Source organism: Nannospalax galili, unplaced genomic scaffold (assembly GCF_000622305.1).
Source record: "Nannospalax galili isolate Female #2095 unplaced genomic scaffold, S.galili_v1.0 scaffold327, whole genome shotgun sequence".
NCBI classification, from domain to species: domain Eukaryota; kingdom Metazoa; phylum Chordata; class Mammalia; order Rodentia; family Spalacidae; genus Nannospalax; species Nannospalax galili.
Window position 1 is genome coordinate 764006 of NW_008356950.1, and position 19657 is coordinate 783662.

Genomic DNA, 19657 nt, shown 5'->3' on the forward strand with positions numbered 1-19657 from the left:
TAAAATAAAGCATAAAATAAAAATAAATAAACCTTTGAAAAAGAAAATAAACAACCATAGTGAACCCAAGGAAAATATAGGCAAGTTGAAGACATATATTACTTTTATTCATTTATAAATCTCTGTTTTATCCCAAGTATTCTTCTGGACTGTAGGAATACAATTATAAATAAGATGCACACTGAGAAAAAGTTGTTGTGATGAGGGATATGCAAATAGGGAAACACACTGCATGTAAACCACCAGGCAGAACGCATAGCACATGCAAGCATCAGGGGCTGAAAAGAGATATATCATTAGTCACATTACTCTATTTTATAGTGTTTGATGGTTAATATTTGTTGTATACATTATTTCAAGGTAGTCTTGATTCTTATCCTTTAATCTCCAATAATTACAGAGAGAAGGAAATAAAGATTCAGGTTATTTGATAATATTGCTAGAACCAGGAAAAAAATCTAATAATTGATGAAGGCAGAGTATAAAGTCAAATTTCATCACTTCTGGTGATGAGTTCAATCTTCTTTTTAACCTTAAATTTTTCTCACATTCATATTATGAAGCAATCCTGTTCATTTCTTGTATACTATGGGGAGAACCAATAACTCATAAAACCAAAAGCTTATCTTTGTAGGATGAATATAACTTTGTTTTCAGTGTAACCTCTCTTGTAATCATGTAGTCAACTCATATTGCCTGCAAAGTTCATAAAATTCCAGACCAAGCTTATTAAAAAGCAAAAATTTTACTTACAGTATTTTACTTCATGGTTCAGAAACATAACTTCCTAATTTTTCTTATAGGTTGAGTGAACATTCATCTTTGTTGAGCATCATCGCACCCTCAGGCACTTATGAGTCTAACTTTGAAAGCACAAGGTGTGCTTGGGCAGTCTTTGAGTGTCTAACACGCTGTGGTTGCAGGGATGTAGATGTGCTGCTATTAAAGCATGCTTGCCTACTCTTCCAGGATCTGTATCTGCAGTCCTGCTATGCAATCATGAAGGAAATGATGCCATATTAGTGCACTTAGAGTGTTTTTGGATACCTTAAATAATATATGTTTAAGCATACAGTACAGTAACAATATATCATGTGAACATAAATATACAGTATATGTGCACACAAGGAAGTGACCCATGCTGAATAGTTCCTGTGAGGGTGATGATGGTTTCATCCATGTCCTTTTTATTATATATATATATTCTTACTTTTTATGGAATTTTTTTGCCAATTTATTGAACAATTATTTTTGTCATTTTTAGAGCGTCCCTAATAGGGAACTATAGTATTAAATATAAATGTTTGTATTAACTTACTTTTTTGGCAGTGCTAGAGATAAAATTCAAGTCCTGTATATGGTGAATAAGTGCTCTACCACTGAGTTATGTTCCCTCTCCCAAGTAGATTTCTGTCATTTTATTCAGGCTTGGTTTTGTTTAGTCAGAGACATACATTATTTTAATAACATTTTAAAAGGAAGAATCTTAAGTTCCAAAGAAAATTTTAACTGTTTTTCTTCTTTCTTTTTATAAAGATATTCTTCTATTTAATATCTATTTCTTTTGCAATTTTTGTATTATGAATGTTGGGTTTAAATATTATGGTGCTCTGGATGTGTTATCCAGAGTTCATCTAACCTTACAGACATCCAGTTTGATAGTTTTGACAGTTTTATTTACTTTTCAACATTTTGATTTACATATTTGTAGGTGATACTTGGCATGTTTTTCTTTTCCTGAAAACTAATTTAGAAAGAATATTTTTGATTTGTCGAAATAATCGCAACATAAATATTGCTTACCAAAAATGTACCCCGGGGTGGGGTGTCAGCTGTTCTGATGCTGAAACAATGCTGTGAATTAATTGTGGTGACAGGCCCTATCCTTCACTGGCACTTCTAAAACTGATGTCCTGTTACATGGACACAAAAGATGGTAATTTTAAAAGAAATTTTGGGGGCATTGATATGAATAGTCTTTAATAAGAGCTGGCATCACATTGTTTGTTGTTAAACGTGACCCATGGATAAAAGTTTATTAGTGCATTTGCTGTTAAACTGAAAGTGACAGATCGTGCTTAAGGCCCCCCCCCCACATTTGCTACAAGTAAAATTTTTACTGAAAAATCCTAGTGCTAGAGTGTATTGATCTATGTTTTCTTAGAGTCCCAGGAAGAACAGAGGGGAGATGGTAGAATAGACTTCATTTTGTCATAACTTAAGTAGTGCTTCCAGATCATTTTGGGCTATGATAAAGCTAGTGGAAGCCAATCTTTATGGGCAAAAGTTTTTGCTCAGATGAGACCAAAAGCAGGCATTTTTGCTGAGTGATTGTGCAGATTGAAGACAGAAGCATGTGAGGTGTGTTCAGGGTGGTGTTTACCAGCCCCACAGTGGAGCAGCGGCTCCCTGAACTTCTTGGTTGTAGATAATTGTGATACTCCTTTTCTATCTCTTTAAATCAAAGACCCACTTAGCTCTCTCTAGCCGACAACTGACAACAATAAATTTCTAGAACTTTTTTATGTTGTTATTTCTACTTCCTAACCTAAGAAGTTACATATTTAGTTCTTTTCTTATGTTTTGAGATTTTCATGCATCTCAGGCTCACCTTGACTCAGTGTATTCCTTTCCTATTCCTCTTACCTCAGACTTCCAAGTGATGTCCCTCCTTCCAAGGGATTATACATAAGCATGACCAGACCCAGCATTTTAATTTTATAATTCAAACATTTATTTATTTTAATTTTATGTGTATGAGTATATTTCATGCTTGTGTGTAAGGGCACTTAAGTCATGCAACGCCTGCAGAGGTCAGAAGAGGGTGTTGGAACCCTTGGAGCTTTAGTTATGGATGGCTGTTAGTCACCATGTTGTTGCTGGGAACTGAATCCTGGTCCTCTGTAAGAGCGGTTGGTGCTCTTAACAGTTGAGCCATTTCTTCAGCCCCATTTTGTCTTTTAAATGTTAAAAGCTCATTTTTTATTTGTTTAAGGTTGTTAATGATTTGGGTTTTAAGCTTTACTGTCTACTATTAGCCATTACAAAGTGCTCTGAATATGAAAAATATGTACTTAATATAATTTTCTATTTATCTATTTTACCTTTAGCTATAAACTAGGATGATTCTCTGTTTACCCAAATTTATTCAAAGTAGGTGCCCAACTTTATTCAGAGTTGGTATTTAAATGTGATTGATAATGATACATCACTTTGTAAGACAATATTAGTTTGCTCCAAAATGAAAGTTTGTATTGACATTTTTGACTAGATGGTACAGAGCAAGGCTTGTGGCTTGTTTGATCTAGTCATTTTATAGTTCTTTACTCTGAAGTCAGTGATTTTTGATTCTATCATAAGCTAAGCTAACCTCACAGTCAAAGGAAAGCAATGTGATTACATGCTTCTCTGATCTCATCCAGTTAGGATAAAAATGGTACTACTTCATAGACTTATTTAGAAAATAGAGCAGTGCAAAAGGGGAAAGATGACAACAAAGGATGGATGGATGTGAATGTGCCATAGTCAGACCCCATCCTTTGTCTGCTAACTTACAAACAATCATAAAAGGAAATTTTAGTAGGAGGAGGGGAAAAGCATAGCTGGATATTGGAGATAGCTAGAGTATCCTATAGACCAGGAAAGAGATTTTGCTCATTCTCTGGAGAATGAGCAGTGTTGTTCAGAACTGGTTATTTATTCTATTCAGTGAGACAACAATTAAGGCATCATTTCAAGAGAAAGTACATGACCTCACAGGACATACAGAGTTTGGATTATGGCAGTGTTGGAGAAAGCTCTGTCATACTAAGTTGAGCAACAGTGTGGACCTCAGGTCATCAGTGGGGACTGGACTTTATTTGGTCTGTGGTGGGCAGATAATGCGGTTACTTGCTTAGTACCATTTACCCAGAGTACTTGTGAAGAGGAAAAGATGTCACTGTAAACTGAGTTTGCATGTGAACTTTAGAAGGAATTTTACTACAGTTATTTGTAGTTTTTCTTACATCGTAGTCTAGTTCATCTTTGTTTACTTCAGTAACTAACACAATATTTATAGAAATGCATTAGTTTTTTCAAGATTAACAAAGTTGTTTGGTTGAAGGAAAAGCAGCCAGACTGACCCTGGAAGATGTTAGGAGATGGCTGAGGGACTTCATGCTCCCTCCATCCTGCTGATGGAGTGAAGTGAGCACTGCACTTGTTCTTTGTAGTGTAAGATACTAGTGGAACTGCTTTTAAATTCAGCTGAATTTAAGTTTTTAAGTTTTCACTTGTGTTATTTTTCTTTTTGTATATTTTTATTGAATTAATCATCATTATACCCCCTTCCCCTCCCATGGTACCCTCACCCACCATACACACTGGATTCCATGCATTCTGGTCATTTATGGTAAGGTTTATTGAGTCAAGTTCATTCACTGTGGTCTAGTGAGCCTATCTAGAATCACTTCATTCTAGATCAGCTCTTCCTCACCCAACAGTAGTCAGCTGCTAATAATTCTTCAGCTAAGATTGGGTTCTGCTGCCCATTTCCACAGTTCTGTGCTTGGTTTTTGTCTGCTTGAGTTTTCATGGGTCTTGTGCATGCTGACACCACTGTTTTAAGTTCACAAGAGCAAGTTAAGAGCCAGGGAAGGAGGTGCATGACCATATGCAAATAATCAGCTTGAAATATTTTTTACCTGATAAAGAATCTTGTTTTGACCAATATTCTTTTTCTGGAGCTATCATCTCTTTGTGTATACTAGTTAAAAAATACAGTTGTAAATATTTCATTTTTCTATTAGCAGCAAATGCATCTGGGAGGTAGAAAGCATGGCATGCTTTACTTATATTTTTGCTAGCTGGTGGCTAAAGGCCATGAAATTTCTAGCCTCAGACCTTCAGCAGCCTGCTTAATGCCACACAGTATTGATTTTTTAACCAGTTTTCATAGCATAGCTGTCAGACTTGTGAATTTATATAAAGATCTTTTTTCTTAACGATGACTTGAAGATCTCTTTTCTTTACTTTTATTTGAAAACTAGTCAACTGGGCAGGAAGTCTGGAGGGTTTTTTTGGTAGAATACAATTTAAACATCTATATTTTATAAAATCTTAAATATAGTGAAAGTCTTGGTATGCATTGATAAACCACGTATTAATTGTACCCAAATGCCCTTAGCAAGATATTAGAAAGCACATATAGTCAGTAGACACCAGTCATCCTGAGTTTGGAGGAGACTTAAAAGTCTCACATTTTTAAAAAAATTGCTTTACTATGTCCTTGAAGATGATAAAGGGAGCATTTAGAGTCTCCTCTCATTCAGGGTACCTACTTCTAATTCAGGTGATTCATTGTTCAGGATGCCTGGTACATATCTCAATTTTAATGAGCAAAAGAAGACTAGATATCCATATATATATATCCTGAAAGTGGGCACTGATTTGGTTGTTCATCAGTTTAGGGGATGCTTTTTCCAAAATTGAAAAATATTAAACGTTGTGATAGTATTGCTGCTGATTTAAAAAGAATTGGGAAAATAGTTTTTAAATTTACTATTATTCATTGGAACGAAACCTAAAGTATTCTGTCCGCTTCTGTGTGCCATTGTTCCAAATACTGTTGTCTGTTTTCTCCTGAGTTTTCTCATAACTACTCTACAGAAATAGTCAAATGCAAAACAATTGTTTTGCCTGAGTGGTTATTGTCATTTTATTTACTTTCTCTAAGCTCATTTAAAAAATAAAAATACAGTGTGAGTTCTTTCCCAAAGGGCACCTGCAGATTTTTTTAAAGGGTGATTCACTTGTGTATAGCACAGGACTGTGTTTAGCAGCTGAGCTGATCACCACAGCTCTTTGAAGTGACTCTTAGGGGAATTTGATTTGTGGCCATTCTTCTTAACAAGTTGTAAAGATTCAGGGAGAAAGCGCATCATTGACATGCTAAATAATTATTTGTGTGGAATTTTAGGGAATTTGGTTTCTGAATGTGGAGAGTAGGTCTATACTCTTGAGCATTTCAATTCTCTTCTCTTGAAGTTTGTGATGAATGTAATTTGGACTCACTTCTACCAAGGGACTTATATCTACTCCTTGAAATAACAGTGTCTTTGTTATTTATAGATTTCTTCCTATTCATTATTTTTCTTACCCTCATCTTAAACCCAAAAGCAGCAAAGAAAGCAGCAAAGTCAATTTGTGCTGAGGTTTCTCAGTCTCTTTGGGTTCCTTTGCAACTTAATTGGAAAATCAGCCACCAACCTTTATTTTAAAGTGGTAGCAGTCACCAGAAAACACCAAAGAAACAGTGGTCTCATCCCTTGAGCAATTTGTAACTTAATTAATTCAGTAGAAAAATATAAACTTACTGACTTGGCATGGAAGTTTGACTTAGATTTTGGTAACATTCATAATTTGTAAGAAAAAATATGATTCACCAACAAAAATAGTCAACTAAAACAGCCATTCTTTTTAACTCCTTTATTAAGCACTAATGTGACAAATAATGTTATACTGTGAGAATCTTATAGGGTGTTAATTGAACAGGAGCACCATGGTTGACAGACTAAAATCAGTCAGTGAAGGCAGAGGGATAATTCATAGTGTTTGGTGGATTAATGAGGAACACAGTGATTGAAGTGCTGTGATGGGGCTTTACCTCATTAGTTGTAGTTTTCCAGTCCTCTCCCATGTTGTCTACTTTGTCTTCATGAGAGTCAATAACAGCAGTGTTTCCTCTCTGTTTTACCTAGGTGTAGGCTTTTGTATTTACTTTTGCTTTTAACACGAATTATTTGCGAGTTAAATGCGCTATCTTCTAAAAAGCTAGCCAGTGTGCATTCTGCTTGCTAGTACAAGTAATCAGGGACCTATGATCAAGACGGCAAACACAGAAAACAGGAAACATTCATGAACAGTTACAAGCTTTACCAAGAAGGACAAGGAAGTGTGGATTTGTGTGTACATGTGTAGAGGTTATCATGGTACCACAGAAACCCATTTCCTTTCTGAGTTAGCACAAATGAGAATTTTGTCTTTTCTAGGAAATGTTTAGTTTAGCAACAATTGAAAATAAGCTTAAGGTCCACCAGTGTAGATACAGTAAACATTGACATTTTTGTTTGGTTTCAGCATGGCTTTTGTTTACTTCATAGTTAACTGGTTTTTAGAGAAAGGAGTTTTACTTCTTTAGTTGTAAATAGCAGCATTTGAAGTGGAGGCCATGCAGGGGTTTCAGGATCCAACACAATGCATGGCAGCTTTCTGCAGTTCCCATGCAGCCTTATCTTAGTTCTGGTGTTTGTTTTAGAGAAAGTACGGCCTGGAAGTGTGTTCTCTTCCTCTGCGATTTATAGGGACAGGATTATTTTTAAACTTTAGGGTATAATTTGGAAGACAACATCTACTTCCAATTTTCGCTTTCCGAGCCTTAAACTAAAAACTATTTTGTTGTTTTCCTACCACGCTGCACAATTTGCAACCATATTTTGATGTGATAGTAAGAATCTGCAGTTGCAAAACAAAGAAATAAGAACTGAGTAATTACCTATGTCCTTGATAGGAAGGAATTACTATTACCTGTTAATTATGTCTTCCGACTTACTTTTGACACGTTCTTTCATCTGTTCGTACATATAGACGCTTCTTCCAGTCACAAGTCACATCCTGCAATTGATTTCTCTTCATATTTAGTAAAAAAAAAAAGTCATGATCATAGTTCTTTGCCATCCAAAAAGCTTAAAATGTTCTGTCCCCTGAATAGTGCTGGAAATTTCTTTTCTTCCCCTCACCCTCCTTAACCCACAGTGGCACACCAGCTCTTCAGAACTTCCTGCCACAAGGAATTGATAGATTCATGCTTTCACATTCTTACTTCATTCAAGTTTACTCTCAAGTTTTTTCATAGTACTTAAAGTCCAAACGGGCATGATTCTTTCATAAAAAGAATTAATAATTTATATAATTTATATTTTCTTCCAGAGTTATTTGGTTAAGTTTTAAACAATGTTTTTAAAACTAACATCCTTATTTGTGTACGATTTAGTCATTTTTATTTTATGTGTATGAGTGTTTTGTCTCCATGTATGTGGGTGTACCCATGTTGTGCGATATCCATGATGGCTGAAAGAGGGCATTGGATTCCTTGAAACCAGAGTTATGGATAGCTGCCATGTACATTCTGAGAACTGAACCCAGGTTCTCTGCAAGAGAAGTCAGTGTTCTTAATCCTTGAGCCGTGTCTCCAGCTCCTTAAACAGTTGTTATTATATAATGTCTATTTTGGTTCATGTGTTAAGAACAAGTCTCAAATATTCTTACATTGATGGAGCTTAAACATAGATAATGTGTATTAACTGATGGCTACCTCACTTCTCTGTATTTTATTGATTATGCTCTGAATGCCCAGCCCTCTTTCATTGCTTCTCTTTGGCACTTAAGCCTCATCCCCATTATCTTTTTTTTTTTTAACCATTTTTTCTATTATACTGTACCTCCTTTCCCAGAAACAACAACAACAAATCTCATAGGCCTGTGGTCTCATATGAATGGTATAGCTTTAGTGTGTAATGTTGGGGAGACCGCCCCATCGCTGTCTCTGATGGTGGGTGAATAAACTGATGAGGTGCGATTCCTTGTGACCATTGATGAATGTGTAGAATTTGGAGAGCTGAAATAGTAAAGGATGTGGTGAGCGGGAAGAAGGCATTGAAAACACATATTCTCGTGGGCTAGTATCAAGCATTAACCATAATACAGTGTTTCCAGGGAAGGACTTGAAGTTGCATCCAAGATTGTATTTTAAGTCCTTCCTGGGAAGGAATGTGAAGGCTAAAAAAACCAAACAAACCACTGAATCCATTGTGCCATTTGTCTTGGGATGCTTTGAGAGTTTTGCATTAGAAACTGTGTGTTCACATCTGTCTTAGAGAAAACCAGGGTGGAACATGATTTGGAGAACAGTGAGTTTGCGACGACTAAGTGCAGCAAACTCAGACAGTTCCCAAAGCTTGAGATGATGAAAAATCCTTCAGAAAGAGAATTGGGTTAGAAAGAGAGTCACTTCTGAGAAGGTATGGTAACTACTAATGAGCACGTTGTGCAATATCAGAGAGGAAGGGATCACAGGACACCTAAATTTGTATCCTAATTCTAGGTGAGATTTGATATTGTGGACATTAATTTAAAAGACTTGTAGAAGATCTTATTTGAAAGAAATAGATGATCGCTTGCAACATAAATTTCCAGTTGGTATGCACAGGGAACATCAAGATTTAAAGTTTTTGGGCAAGTGGGAGATGCTTAGACTTATAGCAAGGTATTAATTGGGATTCATAGAACATGAATTGAATAATTGCTATTGAGTTTTAAAATTCTTTGTACTTTTTCAGTTTCCATTTCATAGCCATTGGCTAGTCATTTAGAATTTTTTTAAAAAATTGTTAAAGCCCCTGTTAAGAAAAGATATATTAAATCCTTAAATGAATGTTTTTTTAATCCAAGAATCCTGATATAGTTAGAATATCTTTTTATTCATAGCTGAACATTATCCACATATAAGAGTACCTTTAAGGTAAATAATGTTTAAATATGCTTTCCTTGGTGTTTCACATGTATTTCTGACTAAATTAAAGACTGCCTTTTGGCCAGGCAATGTGACTCCTGCTATAAACCTAGCACTTGGGAGACAGAAGCTAGAGGATCATTACAAGTTTAAAACAGCTTGGTCCATACAGTGAGTCTCCTATGTAGTCAGGGCTCTACAGTGAATCTTGTATTAGCCGGGCTACATAGTGAGACCCTGTCTAAGAAAACCAGATGGGGGTTTGGAAGGCTGTTAAGTGAAAATCTTTCTCTTGATTTTTTTTTTCTTTTTCTAAAGCTCTTTACTTCACAGAAACGAAGCAAATTCTCTAAAGGGTTCACTACTTTCTGCTCTTCAGAATTTGATTGCTCCTGATAACAATACTCCTAGATCTGCCTTTCTCTTCTCACAGGTTTTTGAAGGTGTGTGGGGAGAGCCGGATTTTCTTTCTAGGACTTTTGGCCAACAGCATTTCTGTATCCTCAAAGACTGTCATTCACTTCAGTGTTCTGAAAATATTTACCTAAGGGTAGATAAAGAGTTCCCACCTGTCATAATTTTCCTACGTTAAAACTCCCACTGGGCTTGACATTTCTGTGTTTTGCGCAGGATTGCTGAAAAGTAGTTACCATGACCAGACTGGTTGATGCATGGTAATGATGAAAAGCAGGGTGCTTGGAATTTAATATGGATGGCAGAAATGCAGGGTGTCAGAGAAGCCATATATTAAAGAGAATTTGAATTGGAAACCGAATCCCCATCTGCCACTTGGAGCATTTTGATCATTTTGATTTATTAAACTTTTATAACAACATTCAGATGGAGCTGAATTAAAACCTTTAGTCTGGGATGCTTTATGGTATACCATCCACTGGGTTACTGCTGTCATTCTCCAAGGTTCTCATAGCAATCTCTGAGAGAAAGAATGGCTGAGTGGGGGTTTGTTTATAAAGTGCTTTATCCTTATATTGATGAATTTCACTTAAAATTTTTCTTTGCTTGGAATTTGTTGCAGAGAAACATGATTTGCAATTTCAAAATATTAAGTAACTTTAAACTCATGTTTGAAAAAGGCATATTTGAAACACTGATAATTTTCTAATTAAAACGTTTAATTTATTTATATATATATGTCATAACCTATCATTGCATTTTTGTGCTCTTGAGCCCTCAGAAGCATCTGGATCTGACTGTGTTTGTGCTTCTGTTTGTAAGTTTTATGGATAAATATTCATATAAAAATACTAGTGCTATGCTAAAGCCTATCTTAGAAAAGCGCAGATCCCTATAACTTTTGGAATTTTGTGCATCAAGCCCTTTAAAAAATCATCTTTCAGCATCAGCAACAAAGAGTAGTCTGTTCTGAACAGTGGTTCCATGATAAAGAGAAATCAATTACTATTAGAGAAGCACTAGAGGTTAAAGGCATTACTGGTTCACACTTGGTTTTGTAGCCGTAAGAGGGTACTTAGCTGTGAATCAGGAATGATGCAAAAGATGGATGAGACAGAGTTCAAGGAGCAGTAATGTGAGGGTCCAGGACTATCATTCCAAGCTGTCTCTGCAGTCATGATGGATGGTTTGGTGGCAAGAAGTAATAATACCAAATGATGAAAGATATGTCTCGGCAACTTGAGCCTTGGCAGCCTGACTACCTGTTGGACTCCTGGGTCATAATGATTCCTGATTTGCAACCAAACTGGTTGGCTACATTTAGAAACCCAGGTTTTTGGCAGCTGTGAAGGAAGCAAGTAGCATATCAAACACTGCTGCACATTGTAAATTTAATTACCTCATATTTATGCATAGTAGATGTTGACAGGAACTTGTAAGCTATGCTAATATGCTAGGTAATTTGTTACCTCCAGAAATCACTTTCCATGTGTTTTCTGATCATTATCATGGAACATGATAAATGATCTAGTCCATGAGGTATAAATGAAAATGAAATGGATAATTGGATTCTATGTCTAAATTGTGGCTGGAATAGTTGCAGCGATTATAATTCAATTTATCTCATAAAAATGCATTGGGTAATACATCAATGACCTTTCATCATCTTGAACCTGTGGTGTTACCAGAAACTACCCTTATTTTGCTTAAAGACACATTTTATCATAGTTTTTAGCTGAATATCTATGTAATTTTTAAACATCTTGTTCATCTACAATTGGTCTTGGAAATTAATGCTGATAATTTTATTTTTAGACTGAAAGCAAAGTACTTTGTTGTTACCAGTGTCTCATGTTTTCAGGACAGGACAGGATACACTGAATTTATTTTATCTTTTTCAGCTCACATCTTTCCACTGGGTAACAGAAATGTGCCCTGTTGCTGAATGTGTGTTTACATCGATTCTTAGAAGAAAAAAGTTCCAGTACCAAAATAAACATCGTTTATTTTAAACGTCGCTAGACTTTTATCCCCTTTCTTCTTCTTGGTTGTCATAACAAAATTACACTTTATCACAAACATTAAAGTAATATTGGGGCTGGGAAGGTGGCACACCTGGTTAAGTGTTCTCTGCACAAGCCTGAGAACCCAAGGGTATCCCCAGCACCCATGTATAGGCCCTGCATGGTGGCAGGCACCTACAGTCTGGTGCTATGGAAACAGACACAGGAGGGTCTTAAAAAATGAGGTGGAGTGCAATAGAGGAAGACACGCAATGTTAGGCTCTGGCTTCCATAAGCAAGCTGTGTGCATGCACCAGTAGATACATACAGACACCTACACACTCCCACTTACTCCAAACCCCACAATTTATTGATTGATCAGATTTAACATTTTTAAGCAGTGACAATAAGTTAATCACTGATTGTTCCTGGTTATGGATAAAATATACCACCATTACAGTCATGTAGTTGCATGAGTAGATATGGATTGGTTAGTCTTTAAGTTGCAGCATATTATATATTCTTTGTTCCTCCATCTTATTCTGTGATTCCTCTTCCTCATCTGGCTTCTTTCCATAGATTTCAAAGAAGTTCATAAAGCTCTTGTCTTTGCTGCCTCAGCTGAAGTGAGCTCTTTGAGGTTCAATTAGAGATTGAATTACCTACTACTAGAGGTTAATTTTACCTACAGATGTGACTTTTCTTTGAATGTGACCTATCAGTAAACATGTTCCTAAGGCCTCCTTTCCTGCCTTGGTTGTTTTGTTTTTTCTTTAAATCTCTTAATTTTCCTTGTTAGTGTAGTTAACATAGTTCTACCTGGTAAACTTATTTCAGTAACTGGTTGTTGTAACAATAGATAATGAACATGGTTTAGACATATATTCTTCTCTCTGGTATTTATTAATATTTATTTATAGTTTACTTATATTTTATGTGTATGAGTGTTTTGCTTGCATGTATATAAGTGCACTTGTGTCATGCAGTGCTCATGGGTATCACATACCCCGAAACTGTAGTTGCAGATGGTTGTTAGCTACCACACGGGTGCTAGAAAATGAACCGGGGTCCTCTTCAATGTAGCCAGTGCTATTAGCCTCTGAGCCATCACTCCACCCCCCCAAGTAATTTTTATAAAACAGAAGTGTTGAGTATGAGATGCAACAAGAAGCACTTAGTAATAATCTATTTATAATGTGCCAGGTATTGTGAGAGAGGTATTATGTATACTGTTTATCTAGGCTCTAGATCTAACCTGGATCTAGTAGGTATACTTAGTTCTGTCCAGAAGGAACAAACCCCAGACTGTGACCCATAGCACTGTTATCTTTCCACATTTCCATACTAAGACAAAACTCTTAAAAGAACTGACTAAACTAATGTGTTGGTATTAAGACAAATGCTTCCTATAGCGATATTTATATGAATGTGAATAAGAAGTAGATTTTTAAAGTTTTTCCCTAAAATTCAGTTATTCTGATAGCTATCATTTGATAAACTATATATTTAAATTATTTGGGTATTGGTCTTAATTTGCTCTTGCCCTGACAAATAGCATTGTGGATGAATCTACCATTTTGTATCCCTTTTTCTCCTTAGAGGAGCAGGAACTCCATCATTCTCTCTAAATCAAGTAAAAGGCATGTTTTTGTATTCCAGATAATTTTCAGTTAGTCTGAGTAAATTTGCAAAATGATAAGTAACTTGAGCGTCACAGCAAAGAATATGAGTATTCTGGGTTAGTAACTGCTTCAAGCTTTTATTTTTAGGTGGCATGATAAATCTATCACAGCAGGTTTGTGCAGTTCTTGTTACATAGGCTAATATGAAAGGATAGCCCACCTCTTAGCTTTAAACTTGCATTGTTCATGCTCTAGAAGCCCTTTGTGATTCCAGAAGCTATCCCTTTTTATGGATCATGGGACTAACACAGCCTTCTATTGTTTTATGTATGTTTTTTGTTTTGTTTTGTTTTGTTTTTGGTCTTTTTTGTGACAGGGTCTCCCTGTAGCCCCAGCTGTCCTGGAACTCACTGTGTAGACCAGGCTGGCCTTTAACTCACAGAGATCTGCCTGCTTCTGCCTCCTGAGTTCTGGGATTTAAGGCGTGTGCCACCATGCCCAGCCTATTGTTTTATGTTTTAGATGATATGATTTATTTCAGTATGCTTCATATCGATGTCTTATTATAGTAGGGAGTCTTTGAAGGGATTGAAAATAAAAGGTTTTTGTCTGGCTGACTTTGTCACATTAGTATAAAATGTGTTGAGCAGGTAGCTTTTTACATGATTAAACAGCTAAAAAATAGCAACTTAAAATGTTATTTTATCTTGTGTTCTATCATTATTCCTGGATACCTTCCATTTCCATCTAATTATAAAACTATGTCTAGTGATTTTATTTTTGATGGCACCCTGAATATTTGGAATATACATATTTTGGCCTCTAAAATATTAATAGAATTAGATGATGGTATTAGTCAGTTTTGCATTGCTATTATGAATTATTTAAGGCTCAGTACCTGTGAAGAAAAGAGGTGGTTTAAGTTCACAATTTTGGCCTCTGAATGTCAAAAAGCATGCTCCAGATTTGGTAGAAAACCTGACCCATCTAGTATGATATCCCAGGAAATGGCATCATGGGTGTTCCACATGCAAGAGGGGAGAGATAATATGTCCTGAAGGAAGTAAAAACCTTTTTTGCTAAGGCACCTGCACTAAACTCTGTTAAACAATATTTTAGCTCCTGCCCTAAATATCTGACTCTTCAAACAGACCTGCAGAGTGAATTTCCCCTTGGTGTCTTAGAGCACATAAGCATCTGTGCTGTTAATCATGTCAACTATACTGAAACCCACTGATGTTGTAACAGTTAAAGAATAATGCAGGCAGACTTATGAAAACTATGAAGGAACTAGAACTCAGGAATCAAGTTCTTTGGGTGGAAACTCCTCTCAAATATGCTGATGTGAATAAACTTTGTTAATTTCTCCAGGATAGTCTCCTGGTGGCTTCTCTGTGCCTGGCAGTCCTGTGCCTCAGTTTTCTGTACCTCCACCACCGCTTTCACATTGTCACTCCATGGGCCCAGCTTCCAACACCTGAATCCCTAGGAGACAGACCACATCCAAACCAGAGCAGTGATCAAAACAGTTATTCAGAAACCCTTCTAATTAAGGTGACTACATTTTCACCTCTCTTTCTGCAACATTGTCCATAATCTCAATCCTCATGCTTTCACTCCCAGGTGACCATTAAACCCACTTTCCCTCTTCAGAAATGTAGCTGGAAATACACAGAAATCTTGGTTCTGTTCCCTGTTCAACTCTCCTGACTTTTAAAGAGTTGTCTTTAGAAATAGCTTTCCTTGAATTAATGAGTATCTCTCCTATACTCATTTCTCACTAATAACACTAGCTCCTGATGTTAATTCAAAACATTTAAACCAGTTTTGTGGTTGCCGTTGTCATTTTCCATGTTAATTCTCAACTTGAGAAAATATTTATGGTTTTTTGATCAGTTACTCTGTAATGAATAGTGAAAATCTTTGTGACACTAAGTTAGATCCATACAAGCCAGTGGCAGAGTTTATTCTACTATGTGTAATTTAAAATAATTTGATTATTTATGTTTTAACATTCTTAAAGTTTTGACTGAACCAGTTACCAGCACTCATGTACAATCTGTTCTGTAGAAGAGAGAGGATGTGTGTCTCCTTTAGGTAAATGCTGAGGTCTTGCTCAGTTGGCCTTAGTATGTCATCAGTAGCAATATTACATTTTCATTAGTGAATTATTTGTTGCATTAGTGGGATATATATGTCACCTCAGCCCCCGTAAAGAAACTGCTTGGAACCCTACTTTGTCATGTAGGAAATGAAGCTAAATAACAGTGCTTCTCTTTAACTTGGGGTAAATAAATGCTTAAATTTTAGGAGTCTTTCCAAAAACCAGTGCAACTAGTATCAGCAGCAAGTAATGTCTCCTGAATCCACTGAATCTGAGTCATTTCACTGAGGGGGAAAAAAATCACCATCTGTTTGTGGCTTAGTTAACATTAAAACCCCATGCATCATTTTGAATCAACTTGGAGTGATCACAAAGTATGTATTTATCATGAACATATGCTTATTCTTTGTATTACAGTGATTCAACACCATGAAGTGTTTAGACTCAGAATAAGTTGGCAAACAGTGTGCTTGTTTATAATTATCAGGGAATTCTTTTAATTGTATACTTTTCCAAAACCCCATAAATTTTGAGATAGACTCATGAGATTTCTTAATCTGCTTTCATTTTAGATAGAGTCAGAATATTCACTAATACTTTTTCCTTGATTATATACATATGTATTACATAAACATGTATGTATAAATGTATGTGTGCATATACACAGGTAGAGAGAGCACAATGTCATTGTAAACTTTTCAAAAAAAAAACCCTTTTATTATGGACTGGGAGATGGCTTAATGGTTAAGAGTAATGGCTACTCTTGCAGAGGACTTAGGTTTGCACCCACTTGGCAGTTAACAACCACCCATTACTCTAGTTCCAGGGGATCTGACACCCTCTTCTGACCTCTGAGGGCATTGAACAACATGGGTACACTTACATATAGGCAGGCAATACACTCATACACATAAAAGTAATAAAATATTTTAAAATTATTTTACTAGATTCACCCATTTTTCTAATATACATCTGTGTCAAATGGATGTGCCTAACACTGTTGTACAGCACATCCTTTACCTTGATGAAGAGGCTGGGGCTGTGCTCTGTGTTCTGGGTATACTGAACTTGCTACTGGGGCATTTTCTGTGACACCAACAATTCTCTTTGCTCCAAGCTTTATATAATTTTTATTCTTCTCCTCATCAAGGTGACTGATAAGATGGTGATGTGGTAACCTGTTCATGTCTCTAGACTTAAGAGAACTCAACATAGAGTTGATGGCTTTCGTGCTTTTACTATGGAGTTCATTGTTATTCTTGGAACCTACGAGATGTTCTTTACTTGAAATGCTGAGCAGTTTGAGCTCTGACAAACCTAAAGTGAGGAATTATATGATGATTAGAGAAAAATTCTGTATTTATTACTTTATGGCTCATTCAAAAGTATCCATAATTTTCATCATAATGTGTCATTGGCTGCCGTGTTAGATTATAATGCTGAAAAGCTTAAGTGAAATTTAAAAATTATTTCAATAATCCATAATTCTGGATCATTCATTGCATAGATCGTAAACAGAAAAATGGTAGTTTGGGGGCTCAATGGGATACAAATTCCTACTTATTTCTATTACAGATTAATAAACTTCACATGTCAAAAATGCCTTCCTTTTCTCTGAGTCTCTACATTGGACTAATCTTGTTTCCAGTTTCTGCTGACAGGTTAAAACAGCAAACTACTTCTCTGCCTATTTATTTCAAGCAGGTAATAAAGTTATGGCAGCAATGCTTTCAAATCACGACGAATAAAATACCATGGTAATGCATGGGATATAAAATTCAGTATGCAAAATTTGCAGTTTCATCGCCGAAGTGATTCTTCTTATTTCCGCACTTCAGGCAGCAGGAGAGAGCCATGCCATAGAGATGAAATATTCTCATTCCTCAGAGTATGAATACATGTCACACCAGGAATTGAGATGCAAAAATATCATTTACCATGAAGAATGAAAAGTTTAATATAAGGATTTCCTCCCAAGTTGAACTACATTTTTAAAAATAAGTGGATATATTCTGGTATTAATATAATTATATGTTTTATATCAGTTCTGACTTATGGTGTATATTCAAATTTCATTAAAAATATTATCAGGGCCACCTTTTTATGAAAATGCTTTTTAAACTTGATCAGATTTGACTAAAAGACAAAAACGAATTATTGGTAGGTTTGTAGCTGTGGCCTTTTTTCACAAGCTAGATAAATCATGGGGTGCCACTTGGTCACTAAGCAATTGCTTAGAAGTGTTCTTTTGTTCCAGTCAACTAACTCCTTTAATTAAATAGTAACATTTTGTAGGTGCTCTGTATCAATGTCACAGCAACTGGCCAGCTATACTTTTCAAAGTAAGAAGTACTAAATCTTACTTTCTGAGGACTTAATTTCAGCATCAGAAAATAATTGTAATAAGCAGAAATATCTGAATATCAGATATCTGAATACTGATTCTCACACTGAAGTCTACTGTGCATTTTCTCCTGTGGTGACAGGTGAAAGCGTGCTCGTCAGGCATTGGTTAGTTGTCCTTCATTCGGTAACAACAATATTAACTGATCCCTACTCTGCAAGAAATAAGAGAAAGTTTGGTGGGCAAATTACAGATCTTACTGCATTACAGAAAGAGAAGAAACCTAACTCTGAGAACTCTCTCAGATCTCATTAAACCTCAGTCACTGCTGTTCTCACTTTGAAAATTTTCTTCTCATGAAGATGCTGGTTAGTTTTATCCTCAGGAGAAAAATAAGTCCAGTTTAAAATGAAAACTAACAGATTCATTTCTTTTTCTCTTTCTGTGTGTGTGGAGGGAGGGGGGGATGTCTTGTAGCCCATGATGGCCTTAAACTTGCTATTTAGCTAAGAATGACTGAACTTCGGATCATTCTGCCTCCACATCAGAAATTCTGGGATTACAGGTATGCACCACAATGCTTAGTTTTATATAGTGCTGGGAATCAACCCAGGGCTGCATGCATACTAAGTCAGCACTCTACTAACTTTGATATATCATCAGCCCCTGAAAATCAACAATCTTCACAATTTCTATTCTTCAGTCTTAAATTTTTAGCAGTAGGGTTGCTTTGATTTATGAGTACATCTTTATTTCTGGATGTATGTTGACAGATTGTTTTACAGACAACATTATCTGTTCATTAGCCTGGGAGTAGACTGTGTTCTCGAATGCTCACTTCTTTTGAGTCTCCTTAGCAATGGCCAAGTCTGTTTGAGTTAATGGTTATCTGCACAGGGCTTTTACTCTCTTGAAAGTGGGAATGCAAGGAATGGAAGTTTAGCTCAGCATAAGAAGTAGATTTCTAGCTGGGCATAGTGGCACATAACTTTATTTTACTCTGTTGAAAGTGGGAATGCAAGGAATGGAAGTTTAGCTCAGCATAAGAAGTAGATTTCTAGCTGGGCATAGTGGCACATAACTTTAATACAAGCACACGGGAGGCAGAGGCAGGTGGATCCCTGTGAGAATGAGGTCAGCCTTCTCTCCATAGCCAGACCTAGATCACCTGGGGCTAAAGCGAGACCTTGTCTCAAAAAGACACACACAAAAAAGTTAAGTTCCTTTCTACATACTTTGCATACCTGCTAGAAATCATGTGTATATACATCAAGTTTCCCAGAATTTACTAATGGTGGAACATTAGTGCCAGGAATGTGATACATTTCACACACATTCTATACATAGCTCAGCACAGCTTCTGCTAACCTGCATGTAATTTTCATGGAGATGAGAGCAGATAGAAATACCTCCCTTTGATTGATTTGTAGGTGTTACCACAGAGGTTTCAGGTTTTTGCTATATTCAAGCTCAGTGATATCTTCCTTGCCCTCATTGAAAAGTGAATGAAGAATTATGAGCCAGTTGAGTAATGTAATTAGAAAATGTGCATATCAATTACTTTGATGGATTTTCATATGACAAAAATTATTTAACTTACAATTGTATCAATTCACAAAT

The 19657-nt window shown here is 36.1% G+C and overlaps 1 protein-coding gene across 7 annotated transcripts in view; it reads left to right on the forward strand.

The window, feature by feature from the left end:
• The window catches only part of Ptprk (protein tyrosine phosphatase receptor type K), a 573501-nt gene that overhangs the window by 304243 nt on the left and 249601 nt on the right, over positions 1–19657 (forward strand). The gene's annotated exons all lie outside the window — the stretch shown is intronic.